Consider the following 14,761-nt stretch of genomic DNA (forward strand, 5'->3'; position numbering starts at 1 on the left):
AACAGGAAAGGAAATGACGTTATGTTGACGTTAGGTGACGTCAAATTGTTAGTTTTAAAAGGACATTTTCAGATATTGTTCTTTTTGTTGTAGTTAATACAAAAGTCTTTATCTATCATTACTCTCCATGGCAGGGGGATAAGGATTATTGTTAAGCGCTAATCCTTATTTTTTTTTTGTGAAGCAGCACAAATGTGATTTCTGCTTCACTCAAGAGTCACACTCAGTTCCAGGTGATGGCAGATTATGGAGATCCCAGATCCCAGCGGGCGGTGGTCTGTGGCAGGCTCATGGGTCTGCACTCTCTGCTGGTGTGGCAACTCTAAAATATCATTTTACAGGGACTATTTTTTTATCCGTCTGTGATACATCAGGTCATTTTATCTTTTAAGTCTTTATTAACATATATGGCTATAACTCTAACCATGAGAACGACATAGTTCTCGAAACACTACAGAAGTTTACACAAAATAATCTTAATAACTTCCAATTTCAGGTTTAGTAATAGGGGGAGATTTCAACATGACATTAGATCACAATAGTTGGCCTCTGCGTGATTCCACTGCCGTAAATGAAAACTCAAAATTATTCATGCAAAAAATGTATTTTCTTGACATATGGAGGTTTAACAATCCTATCACAATTGCTTTTATTGTAGTAATAGAAAGGCCACCAGACGTTCACGATTGGACTACTGGTTAGTTTCTGATCCTTTGAATATTGCAGTCTCTGTATTTGTCCCCTCTGCCCCCTGCAAAACTACACAGTTCTCTTTTACTACAGTATGAAATAAATATATAATATTATTTTAAAAAAAACTAATATTGGACTTTTGGAACAAAGCAAAGTCAGAGGATGCTTTTGGTCGCAATTGGGAACTTCTGAAATTTAAAACCGGCCAATATTTGAGGAATTATGGTAGAATTTTAACCAAAAACTGTAGACTGGCGGAAGAAAGGGGGATATCTAAAAAGATTCTTCGTACCAAATGGATCCTGCAGATTTATCAGAAGACGAAAGACTCATTAAACTAAATGAGATTTACTCCACCAAAGCGAAATGTGCCTTTATAAGTCAAGAAAAAGACGTATTGAAGAAGAGGAACAGAACTCTGCCTATTTCTTCGTCTTAGAAAGAAGTCATCGGAAACTCAATTTAATCCAGCAGCTGAATATTAACGACGCTGTAACTGATAATCCCAAAGCATCGCTGATTTGTGTTTGGACTTCTATAGAAATGTATACAAATCAAAATATTGCCAGAAATCAACCACAACCACTGCTAAAGCTGCTGCCCCTGCGACCCGACCCCGGATAAGCGGATGAAGATGAGATGAGATGAGATCAACCACTACCTTCTTGAACTCTCTTATTGTTAAACCAATCTCTGAAGATGATAAAAATTCTGCGATGATCCTATAACCTTACAGGAAATCACATTTGCAATTGAACAAAGTAAAACTAACAAATCTGCTGGAGTTGATGGCTTCTCTGCAGAGTTTTATCAGGTTTTTACACCAGATCCAGCTCCTTTTCTACTTGAAGTAATGTTAGAAAGTGTTGAAAAAGGTTCTCCCTCACTGACCTCAGGCATAATTACGTTGATCCACAAACCCAAAAAGGATCCACTGTATATCGATAATTATACGACCGATTTCATTACTAAACACTGACGACAAAATGTTTTTCCTGCCAAAGACCTGATATTTGATAAAACTAGATTTAGTGTGTTATTGTCATTATCTGCCCCATCTTTTAGGATTGGCTGGCTGTGACTGACGAGGGAAGGATGCTAGATTTGATAAATTTGCAAAATGAGCGTTTTTTTTGCTTAGCCTTCTTCGATTACTTATCAAGACTTGAACTGAGGAAGCTATCGACTTGGGCCCTGACTTCTCCTGGAAATAGCCATAAGTACAGTCCGTCCTGTAGACCGAGCCCACCACATATCAGTTTGAGCTTGCTGTATTTTGTACACAAGTCAGTGAACGTGCTGTACTGTTATCAGGCTGCTGAGACAGAGAATGATTCTGTCGTAGAGGTGAGGGTGGTGCATGATGTGTCTTTGGTGATTTGGCCAGAACTGGACTTAGAGCGAGTGATGGGAGAGGGTTCAGTGGGGGAGGATGCAGTGAGTCATTTGAGCAATGCAATCTAGGAATCAGGTGGGGAATGAATTTGGTCCCAGCACTGACCAGCTGTTTCATGTGGTCAGTGAACTCCAAGAGAGGGGAGGAGGGGGACAGGGTGGGTGTAGAGAAAGGGGAGCTGGATGTTGTGTTGGGGTGGATGCGTAGGCAGGTCTTCCTCAAGGTAGGAGTTGGGGGGCGGGGAACCTTTTCTCCTCGCTGATTATGCTCAATGGTTTGACATGTAAAGCCTTATTCCTATCCTGTTTAGGTATAATCCCTCTGCTTTAAAAAGGTGTCTGAGATCGCAAAGAAGATTGAAATTGTCAATTAAAAGAACTGAGTGGACAGTACATGCCACAGAAAGCGGTGTGTTCAGACTCAGAAGTCTTGAGAATTTCCTCCTTTTCCAACGGGCGTCAGAGGCACACTGATGGACACTTCAATGTTCAGACAGCTGACTGTGTTGAGCAGGTCATTAAAGTCTTGCTTCAGTACTTCAGACTGCTGTTTCACAACATCATTTGACCCTATGTGCAATATAATGCGTTCCACATTCGGTGCTCCTTCACGATATCTATGATTTTTTCCATTTATGTCAGATACATGAGGAGGGTGGCTGGAGTCTCCCTTAGAGATAGGGTGAGAAGTTCAGCCATCCGTTGAAAGGAGCCAGTTGAGGTGGTTCGGCCATCTAGTAAGGATGCCCCCTGGGCGCCTCCTTAGGGAGGTGTTCCCGGCACGTCCAGCTGGGAGGAGGCCAGGACCAGGTGGAGAGATTATATCTCCACACTGGCCTGAGAACGCCTCAGGATCGCCCAGTTAGAGGTGGTTAATGTGGCCTGGGAAAGGGAAGTTTGGGGTCCCCTGCTGGAGCTGCTGCCCCTGCGTCCCGACCCTGGATACGCGGTTGAAGATGAGTGAGTGATGTCGGATACCATGTCCTTGGGAAAACAAAGAACTTTGGTGCTCTTACTGCCAAAGTTTCTCATATCTTTAAAGGCAGAGTCACCCACAATCAGAGTTTCAGGTCAAGTAATTAGCTTTCTCTGTGGCCTTGCTGAGTTTTTTTTGCTCTTAGCTCCTTGTGAGCAGATGAAAAATGACCCAGGTCTTCAGATGGGGATCCAGGATCCTGCAGCAGTGGAGCAAACCTGTTCTCCAGTTGTACACAATATTAATGAATTGTTAATGGGCCTGCAACATCTGATGAGGTGTAACCCAGGGGCCTGGAGTTGATGATGCCTTCAACTTTGAGGAAAATGGTTCTCAAGACGTTACAGTCTAGGATCCCAGATTGGTGTGTAGGCCGGATTTGATTGAGCGGATTTCACGCTGCCAGGAACCACCGAAGTGTAGAATCAAATGCTTCTTTGAGTTCAGAGCTACCACCTCTTAGGTTTGTGCCTTGGTCGGATAACAACTCAAAGGGCTTTCCTCGCCTGGCAATGAAGTAACGGATTGCCATCAGAAATGAGTCAGCGTCCATACTGGTGAGCTGATTGAGGTGTACCGCATGAGTTATCAAGCACTTCAATATTATGCCCCAACGTTTCTCTGTGTGCCGCCCAATCTTGATGAGGTAAGGCCCAAAACAATCCATACCCATGGAAAAGCAGGCAGTGCTGTAAAACCGTAAGTTAGAGGGTGGAAGGTCGGCCATTTTGTTGATGACTGGGTTCCTTTGCCATTTCCATAATTCGGGACAGTTATACTTGTGTTTGCGGACGCCCTGATGTTCCAGACATGTGTGACGGGAATTACAATTAACATGTTTACGGTTTTAAAACTGCAAGGAAGCATCATTTCCTGATGTCATGGCAACAATCAGGGACATCAGAAATCCATGTCAAAAGTAAGGAAAGCCCTGGCAAGTGATAGTTTGAAGACTATGGCAGTACTGTGGACTTGAGTGACTGCTGGGAGGGGCGTCAGTTAGGGCTGATAAATGTAATAATATTATTGTATTGTGTGTGTTTCCAGGTTACCAATGTTTGATTTTACTAGGTCACAGGATAATCAGTCATACAGGCCTGAGTTACGAGTGTTCAAGCTGTCAAGGGCGTCAAGACAGAATGTGTTTATCCTAAGTCTCACACACAGACGCTGGTGAAGCTGTGTTATGACTTTTGACAAGGGCTGAGCTGAGTTTACCTTCCAAGGTAATAAAAATAAAACAAACAAGGTCAGATCACTCTGGCCTTTTAAAACAGCGAGTAAGCTTTTTTCCTCCTCCATTTAATGATCTCTCTATCTATATATATTTATTTAACGCCTCGGGATCCCCCAGTTAGAGCTGGTTAATGTGGCCCGGGAAAGGGAAGTTTGGGGTCCCCTGCTAGAGCTGCTGCCCCAGCGACCTGACCCCGGATAAGAGGTTGATGATGAGATGAGATGAGATGAGATGAGAAGGTTTCAAACACCAGGTCACGACGAGACGAACTGTACACCTGAGTGGGGGATTTGAGAGAAAATAGGGGGGATTTTGTGTGTTTTATTTCTTTTTTTTCTATTATCTAATTTATTTATTTTTGCATTTATTTCAGCTCATTTATTTTGGGGGGATTTGTTTAATTGATTTTTTAAATCTATTTAGAAAATCTCCAATAATGCGTGCATACGTATGCTCATCTCTTTGAATTACCAAATGCTTTAAAAAAATTGAATTTCCTTTTTTAATGGGGATTGTGACGGGAATTACAATGAACATGTTTTGGGTTTTAAAACACGGGACACAACACATTCTTTATCTCCTGATGATGCAGAAGTTTTCTTGCAGTGTACAGCCCTGTAATCTTGTGAAGATACTCCCTTTATCCTGTGATACAAGTGGGACTGAATTTTATAATTATGACTCAAAGCACAGGATAAGTCGGCCTTGTGCTCTGTAAACGTCATGCCAGCTGGGCTGTTTTGCAGTATCTGTACTCTACAGAACTGACCTTGGGGGCACTCTTTGAGACGGGAGCCATTTGTGCAGGTGTTTTGAAGAGGGCTTTCCTTACAAGGAAATGATTTGGAATAAACTCACATGGAGAAGCCGAACTTATTGTTTCTTTATTCTTCTTGAATCACCCTTATTGACTAATTTTGCACACAATGTACTGTATATTCAAGTTGTTTAGGTTATGCTTTAGGTTCTGCAGGCCTTCTCTTACCTATATGATTAATGCACTTTAAATTACTTTTGCACTTGCACATAAATTGTGGAATGTATTTTTATATTTATGTGTGTATATATACTTTGTATGGTCAATTTTGTACTTTCATAGTCCACATTGAGATTATCGATGTGACCTGTCATGGGTGCTTTTAAGGAGGTGTGTCTCCCCACTTTGTTTCATGTCTGATGAAGGACTCGGGCCTGAATAGCATTAGACGCTATTTGGAGCTGACTCTGGTGTGCTGTTCACTGCTCACTGTTTTATTAATGGCCTCTCTCCCACGAAGAATCCAGAAACGTCTCCAGTCAGCAAAGACTCACTCAGGTAGTCATCTACCGTTGGTTCTGAGGCTGTGGCCGCCCCTCCTTGGCCTCAAGCAGGACATTGAATGTGTTAAAGGCACCGGCATCAAGCGGACATGGATCAGAAGTCACAAAGATATGGCCACAGAAGTTTGCCTAACGCAGTTCATCTGGATCTTCTGATGAGGAGATGTCAGGAGATGCTGGGCAGGTGGTTTCATCATGCCACAAGAATAGAGATCCATGGTTCCAGTGGCTGTGGCCAAGGAGCTCTGATAGGGTCAGCCCTCGGGTTATATCGTCAGCGGGATTATCTCCTGTGTTAAAGTGCAATTTGCAGGTTAGAGACCCCTGTTAATTAATGTGTGGGAAAATTATGTAGAAACTAGATTTAATATATATATATATACATAAATAAACACTATATCGACCCCTGGAGTAATTTTTGTAAAGATATTTTACTTCCTGATCAAAAATCGCCTATCCGGATGTCACATAAGGGAGTCCACTCAGTTTCATGTATGGATCACAATGCTTATTTTGCGTTATTTTGACACTAAAGAGGCTAAAAATGTATATTCATAGGCATATCCCGGATCACAGCCTTATAAGTATGATCCATAAAGATGTCCACGAGACAGGGACAGGAGAAATATCTGAAAAATATCTGTTATCAGCCAGAAATTGAGGAGTTGTGTGAGAAGTGAACAGCTGGGCAGCTCTGGGTTAGTGACGATGGCTAACAGCAACAGCTAACAATCCCGTCACAACACTGTAAAGTTACATGAGGCTTTAACTAAACTAGTATTGGTAATAATAATATAGCACAGGCACGGGTGTTAATACCACTAACAGAAACAAATGTGCATATGTTATCAGTCATATCGGGAATTACATTTTATAACTCCACACTACATTTGTGTGTTATAACCAACCACAGGAGAACAGCACAGACCGGGAGGCTGACAGAGAGAAATCATTTATTACTCTACACTATTACTATTTACTTTCTTCAGTTTCTTCTTCAAGTCCTTCTTCAAGGAGTGTCCAGCAGCTTTTAAAACCCAGAACTAATTGTCTTTTGTACCACATACCTGATGTTTTATATATATGTTTTATTTAGCTATACTACAGCTAAATAGAAAAATAGTAAACATTTTAGAAAAAGGTATTCTATGAATAAAATAGTAAATTGAAAACTATATTAAAACTGACTCTGAGTAAATTTCTTTACTCTTTTACATGTAATACATTATCAGTACTACTACTATGATGTTAATATAAATAACTGTATATACTGTGTCCCTATCACCAGACACAGTCATTACACAGCTACTGTAAGATGCAGGTTGTCTGCTCAGCCTGTGGCAGGCACATTAAAAATCCTTACCTTCATGTCTGTCGTCATCAGGAGACAGTTTCCAGAAAGAGGAGGAATTTAGATTATGAAATGGGTCATTTGGGTGACAATCTACAAAATTAATCACAAAGTTTCTTACTGTATAAAACAGTTTATGCAGTTAAGTTCAGATACTGCATTAATGGTTAGGCCTGCATACAGAAGTTACAAGACTATGAACCAACATCCCTAAATATACAAACTATTATGTGTTCTTATATTCAGGAATATCAGCTAAACCACAAGAAACATTATGCAATACAAATGTAAACTAAGAGTTAACTGCTCCACCAAAACTAATAACACAAGATTGGATCTTTTTAAAATATGAATGTGGATGTGCCAAATGGTCAAAAGGAAAAAAAGATTTATCCAATTAAAACTTTTGAACCCACTCTGATATTCAGACACCAGACCCCTCATCTCCAGAAAATACATAAGTCTCTCATTCACCATCCTTTCCATTCATTTGCAGATGTGAGGTGTTAAAGCAATGGGCCTGTAGTTTGATGGCTTGCTCTAGGATCTTTCCCCGGCTTCCTCATTGGCACTATGACTGCCTCCTTCCAACTTGGAGGGATCCAACCCTCCTCCCAGACTTTGTTATACTGTAGCTTCTTTAAGCCTCCTTCACTAAGATGTTTAAACATTTCATAGCATATTTGGTCCTTTCCTGGAGCACTCTTCCCTGTTTTGGCTAATGCCCTCTTCAGCTCTTCAATAGAAAAAGGAACATCTAACTCCCCATGCCCATTATTTCCCTCCTCAAAGCCTCCATATTTCTAGCTTTAGTTGTTGTCCCTTCTTCACTAAGATTACTAAAGCTGTATATTGTTACAAATGTTTTTACCATCATCTCAGCCTATTCTCTATTGATTATTGCCACCTCGGTATCATCAGTTAACACAGGATAATTTCCCTCTCTCTTATCACCTCCCATTCTCTTTATCATTCCCCAGACTTTTCCTTTCCTTGAGTTCACATTTGTTCCACAGAACTTCCTCCAGTATATCCTCTTTGCAAGTCTTACTGTCCATGTTACTACTGCCTCTGCCTTTTTATGTTGAACCAAACTTTGAAAATGATGAGACCATTTGACAAGTTTAAATGCTTTGTTCCTGTTTTTCACTGCCTCTTTACATGTTTCATTCCACCATGGCATTATTGTCTTCTTCCTGATACCTTTACTTTTTGGAATAGATTTTTCTAGATCTAGATCTAGAATGATAGATCTAGATCAATGATGATGTGGAAATACTTATCTTGCACCATATAGGATAATGGTCACTGCCCAATGACCCTTGATTATATACTGACCAGTCACATGATGGCGCTAAAGTGCTTGAAGCCAAAGTTAGATCTAGAACAGACTTCCCTGTCTTGATGTCTATGTGAGTGTTACTTCCATCATTCAGACCTACCAAGTTCTTTTCATGTAACCGTTCCTCAATTATCTGGCCATTACTGTCTGTTCTTTCACTCCCCCATAGCCTGTTATGCCCATTAAATTCACTACACTATATTATGTTACCAGCGTCTTGCCCTTCAATCCCCTCCAACTTTATTAGTTATAGTTTGTTACATGGATTATAATAGTTCACTACAGCAACTTTCTTTCTGCCCACACCTATCACACCTAGCATTTGTCACACCAGCAATAAAAGTGAACAATTTCTTCTTTTTCACCCACTTGTTTCTTTTATACAGACGTTATTTTACTTCCACCTGTTCTCTTACCTGTTTTATGACCTGCTCTCTTACTTGTTCTGTGCTCTTACTTAAGCTCTCCCTTCCAGTCATCTGAGCTGCCTCAGAAGATGAGACTTTGTTCCTCATTTTACCTGCTGCACCTCTACTTCTTTTTTCATCATTTCACACCCATAGTAAGCTGCACTATGGCTGCCACCACAATTACAACACTTGGTCTTCACCCTTCTCCTCACACTTCGCTACACCAGAATAGACTCTTTCTCATTCTTTTCCACACATTTTGCACAGCCCTGTTCTTTATTTTACGGCTTTCTACCAACTCTGATATAGTGAAACTGAGAGGAATACCCAATATCACTCCCTTACACCCAGATCTCTGCTCACCAACCTTCCCCACCCTGACGACTGTAACTTTTCCAATCCCTTTCCCTTTCCTAGCCCTCTCCACTTTCACCTCCAACTTACATCCTATCAACAAAATTTCCATCTCCCAACACCCGTGCAAATTCCACCTCTCCTATCTCAGTCCTGATAATTTTAGTCAGATTTAGAGGGTTAACCCCCCCCCCCAAAAAAAACTGCATTACCACATCCAAACCTTCTGTACTCTGCTTCCTTATCTCCTCTCTTCCTTCACTATCAGTCTACTAATGCAAGCACATCCTCTCTCTCTGCCTCCTGAAATGCAGAATATAACAAGTTAGTGAGGGAAAACAGAGAGTACATTAAAGTAGCTGGAGAAACCCTGCTCCTCACAGCTACACAGAACATTTCACAGAGAGCACATAAAAAATCAGAAGGTGAGAATAAAGGAAATGTTCTCTCTATTATGGAACTGCTAGCCAAACACAATCCCACTGTAAAAAAAAAAATGAAAGGGGAAAGAAATGCAACATACCTTGGGCATGATACACAAAATTAAATACTTGATTGTCTAGCTGAAATGGTCTGCACCTCAAAAACTAGTGAAGCTGCCAAACGTGAGGCTTTCAGCATTTTGGCTGATGAGACTAAAGACTTGAGTAAGAAAGAACAAATGTCCTTTGAAATAAGATACTATTACAATGGGTCAGTATGTGAAAGCTTCCTTGCCTTTGAGGCAGCACAGCGCCTGGATGCTGAAGCACTTTCACAGAAAATAGTACACATTTTGCAGAAACATGGTCTTGACTACAAAAAACACCTTGTGGGGCAAGCATATGCAGTCATGAGCACAGGTGTGCAAGCATATGATGGAGCCTCAGTCATGAGCGGAAAGAACACAGGTGTGCAAGCACGTATTAAATCAGAGGCCCCATTAGCTTTTTATGTACACTGCAACGCTCACTGCTTAAACTTAAAATTTGTTTGTTTGTTTTTGTTTTGGATCCCCTTTAGCTTTAGCATAGCTAGAAGCTATTCTTCCAGGGGTCCTGTAGTTTTACGTTGTGACAATACAATGTACACAATCATATTAAACACTCAAATACTCAAACATTAAACATTGCATCTCATTAGACAAAATACAACCCAAATAGTGACAGAATTATTACTGATGCAATTAAAAAAAAAGCCAAAAAAACAGACATTACACGACTCCGAATGAATTTATATCAAAATAATTAGTGATAAGAAAAGCCCATGCAACCAACTTACAAGAACTAGCATTAGATACTGAAGTTTTGTTGAAGGTAATATTCTTTAAGTGATTTTTTAAAACTATTTTGAGTGTTTTGTTGTATATTATATATTATTATGGGAGTCAGTTTCATTCAAACATTGTGACTCTATATGTGACTGAACGTTGAATTAATTTAGTCTATGCTTTAGGTAAAATAAAACAACCTCCAGCTGCATGCCTTTTTTTGATAATGATGTGTATCTGTACTAAAATATAGTTTTTAATACAATTATTATAAGGTGTCTTAGTTGTTATGACATTTCGTAAGAAAACAATGAGTGAATACACAAATCTAACTTTCAACCAGCAAAGGCTTTCATGTATTTTACTGACATTTGACCTTGACCCACATGATGAGAGCTATAGATGCAGCTTTATTCTGCATCAATTGTATATTTTTTAATATCACTGAAATGCCGGACCAAACCACAAAGCAGTAATCCAGGTGTGAAAAAATACAGAGCCTGAATTACTTCTTTAACAGTTTTTTGCTCAGAGTGTTGCCCATTTTAGTAACCAGTCTCTGTACGTGTTTGTCCCAGGACAATCTATTATCAAGCATAACCCCCAATAGTTCAGCCTCTTCTCCTTGTTCTACTAAAGTTTGATTCATACAAAGTTCAAGTTTTGGTTTGGAGCATGAAGAATAATTAGTTCCAGCCACAAAACTAGATGTTTTAGATACATTTAAATAAGTTTGTTACTACTGATCCAGCTGTCGAGAATTATTTTTCTCTGTATGCATGCTGAAAATTTGTAGTCAAATCATTGTTTAAAAAATAAGACTGAATCTTTCTATAGACAATTCTTTCCATTATCTTACCCAAACTTATTGGTCTGCTGTTTGATCCAGTGAAGGGAATTTTCTTAATTTTGGGTATTGGCACAGCCTTAGATATTTTCCATGCTTTCAAACATATATTTTTCATTGAAACACTGATTAATTATATGTGCAACCATAGGAGCGATGATTGAAGTTATTGGTTTTAGCAACTTGTCATCGAGATAGTCAACCCCCGGTGGTTTATTTTTACAATTCATAAGAAGTAATTAAACTTTAGCGACACTAACATTCCTCAGTTTAAAGCTACATGTCTTACCTTCCATGATCTTGACAGTGTCACATGCATCCCTGAAGCACATTGCTTCTTTTCACTTTTGTAGAAACTGTATGTCTTTGTGGCAGGTTCATATCTGCATCAAAGATGGCTTGAGATACAGAGGGAGATGTTTCAGGGGCCCCCAAGAGAGTTACAAAGGCTGATAGACACACGTTGGGCATGCAGGTATAATGCTTGCAAGACAGTGAAAGACAGACTGCCAGCCATCATACGTCTACTAACAGAAATATCAGAAAAACAAAATGGTGACAGAGCCACAGAGGCAGGGGGTTTATTAGCCCAGATAGATTTCAGGTTTGGTCACATTCAGTCGTGTTCTTGCTGATATAAAATATCTATCTGATATTTTACTGTCCCCGCTACTCGATTTGGGCACAGCTGTCACACTGGTTGATGCTCTTGTTGATACATTGGAAAGTTACAGGGAGGGCTCTCTCTTTAATGACATCTGGGACAATACTCTGAGTCTTTCTGAGAAATGCAGCATAAGTATGACACCTCCAAGCTGTCAGGTCAGACCAAGCTCAGGGCTTGAAGGACATTACCTGTTCACTCCTATAGTTAAGTCAACACAGAGAAGGAGTCACAGAGGAGACAGATTGATTTATTCCAGTCATTGATCATTGATGTGCTTCTCTCTGAGGTGAGGAGAAGATTTTCAAAAGAACACTGTATCATCATGAAAGGGATACAGGCCCTGAACTCCTGCAGTCTCACATTTTGTGAGAAAGATGTTGTGTTTCCATTTTCCTCACAATACAACTGCAGCATTGAGGATCTGCAATATGAGATCCCACAGATTAAGCGCATTCTTGAGAGGAAGAACTAGTGGTCAGTAAACACCAAATAGTTTAATAGAGCTCACTGTCTTTCTGGAGCCATATAGGGAGGTTTTCCATGAGATGTTTAAACTGTGCAAAATTGCGCTTGCATTACCTGTAAGCACCGCATCCTGTGAGCGCAGTTTTTCTATGCTTAAGTTGAACAAAACTGCCTTGAGAAGTACCATGACTGATGAGCGTTTAAGCAACTTTGGAGTGCTTAGTGTGGAATCAAGAAGGGCTAAGGCCATAAATCTTGATGACTTTGTGGATGTGTTTGCCAAAAAAAAGAGCAACAGGGCGAATACATTTGTTCTGAAACATAAGGTAAGCCTGGTAATAGACTATTGATCCATGGTGGGAAGAAGCAAATCCATGACTGTTTCTGAAACATACTGTATAGTCAAGTGTTTTTGTTCGTATCTGCAGGTGCATGCTTTTTCTGTTTCGATTACAATAAATGTGCACCTTTAAATGAAGCAGTACATTCGTCTTTTTAAGGTAAAGAATAATTATCCTATTTTTAAAAACAATGAATCGCCTACAGTAGCCCACATAGCACAATTAAACAGGATTGTTGTGGTACTGTACTATGTTAACTGTACTATTAATGTCTATTGACATTAGATCATTATTAATATTGAATGTAACACAATAAAAGTATATCAGTAGGTGTTTCCTCAAGTCTTTCTACTAGACTATATACTCCAGTATAATAATATAATATTACTAACTGTACTTATGTAGTCAAATTCCAGAAATTATGGTTGTGTAAGTTATGGTGTGCCACCTCAAGATTTTAAGTGAGCCCCACATGGGCTATGAAAAGTTTCTGCAGGCGCCACTGCATCCAGGGTGGAATATGTCTTAATCCTCTTTTTGCCATTATAGAGGCACACCTTAAGCATCTTCAGCAGGACATGGCTACTCCTCCAACAGGGATCCAGGTAGTACGTAACTAGCTGAATGGTTTCTGAGGCTGGCATTTCTGTTCTGACAGATGTTGATGAGTTGACTTCAAGCAGTACTTCCAGGTGCGTACCGTTGCACTGCTGACATTTCACTGTGCGGCTTGATGGTCTCTGCCGCATCTCCAGCAGTGCTTAACTACTTTTATCCAGGATACTTTCTGCTCCTTTGTGAAGGTCTTGAACTCTGACTGAAGTAATGCTGAACATTGTCACAAAAGGGAAATTATTTCTTGGGTGGTGGTCTTCTGTGGTGGTCGCCCCTCTTGCGTTGACCGTAATCGATGGTTCAGTACATCATCATCATGAATACGGACTTCGTACTCCAACCAAACGGAAAAGTCCAATAAAGTAGGGATAGGTGTCTGCATGGGATTGATGAAGCGCTTGAATTGTGCTCTTAGGTCATGCGGCAGCTTTGACAGCAGACGTGGGATCTGCGACCCACAATCTAGTTCGGTTCTCCCTTCTTTCCCCAGCTGGTCTAGCACCCAACTAGGGTCATCACCTTGTGCGAACAGGCGGAATCCTCTGGTGTCACCACTCCTAACTGCAAAATCAGCCAGGACCTTGGTAATCCGCTGCAAGGCCAATTTGTGTGGTTGGCCATACTGCTCGGTCAGAGAGACCACTGTTTTACTATAGGGGTACCTGCTGTTGCTGTAGGAGTCTGTGATCAGAAAGGCGTCTTCCAGCTTGAGGTGGTCTATGAGTATTTGAAACTTGAAGCGTTCAGTAGCATCAACGGGTAAGATGTTGTCGAGCGCTATCTTCAAGCGGGCAAACTGCCGTTGGTCATCATCAGTGAAATATGGAATCTGGGGCATAGGTCCCTGATACGTTGTGTTCTGACAATATGGAGAACGTGGCTGACTGTAGCTCCTCCATTCCCTTGAGTGTGCTGGTGGCCATGGGGGAGGGTCAGCTGACAGATGACGAGAGCGATCAAGTGATCTGTGAGAAAACATGTATGGGTCAACATATTCTGCTAGGGGTTTTTCAACCGCATGTCCAGGCTGAATCTTCCTACCGCTGAGATGTTCTGTCAGCTCAGTAACAAGTGGAGGTCGAGCCTACTGTTGAGGTGACATCCGTAGGAGCGAGTCACTAGCCACTGCACTGACAGGGGGTATGTATGACACCGCGGTAGTGGCGGAGGGAACAACTCGAAATCTGGATCTCTATACAGTGGAGCAGGTGGCTCTGGCCACGGCACTTCTTGCAGGTCATTCTCTGCCTGAAGGTAGGGCTGTCTGGTAGGCCACGGTGGAGTGGATGTGATGTCTAGAGCTGCGGACGTAGTGAAGGAGGCACCTGAAACCTGTCCTGAAACCTGAGTAAAGGCCTTCGACTAGCAGCGTTGAAGGCCTGAGGGGTGAGGTTGAGGATGTGAGAATGCTGAAGAAGGATTGCATCTCTTGCCTGAGCTGATTATTTTTCTCTCTCATTTCTCTCAGTACTGACAAGAATGTTTCTGGACTAAGGTTC

Source organism: Echiichthys vipera, assembly GCF_963691815.1.
Source record: "Echiichthys vipera genome assembly, chromosome: X".
NCBI classification, from domain to species: Eukaryota; Metazoa; Chordata; class Actinopteri; order Perciformes; family Trachinidae; genus Echiichthys; species Echiichthys vipera.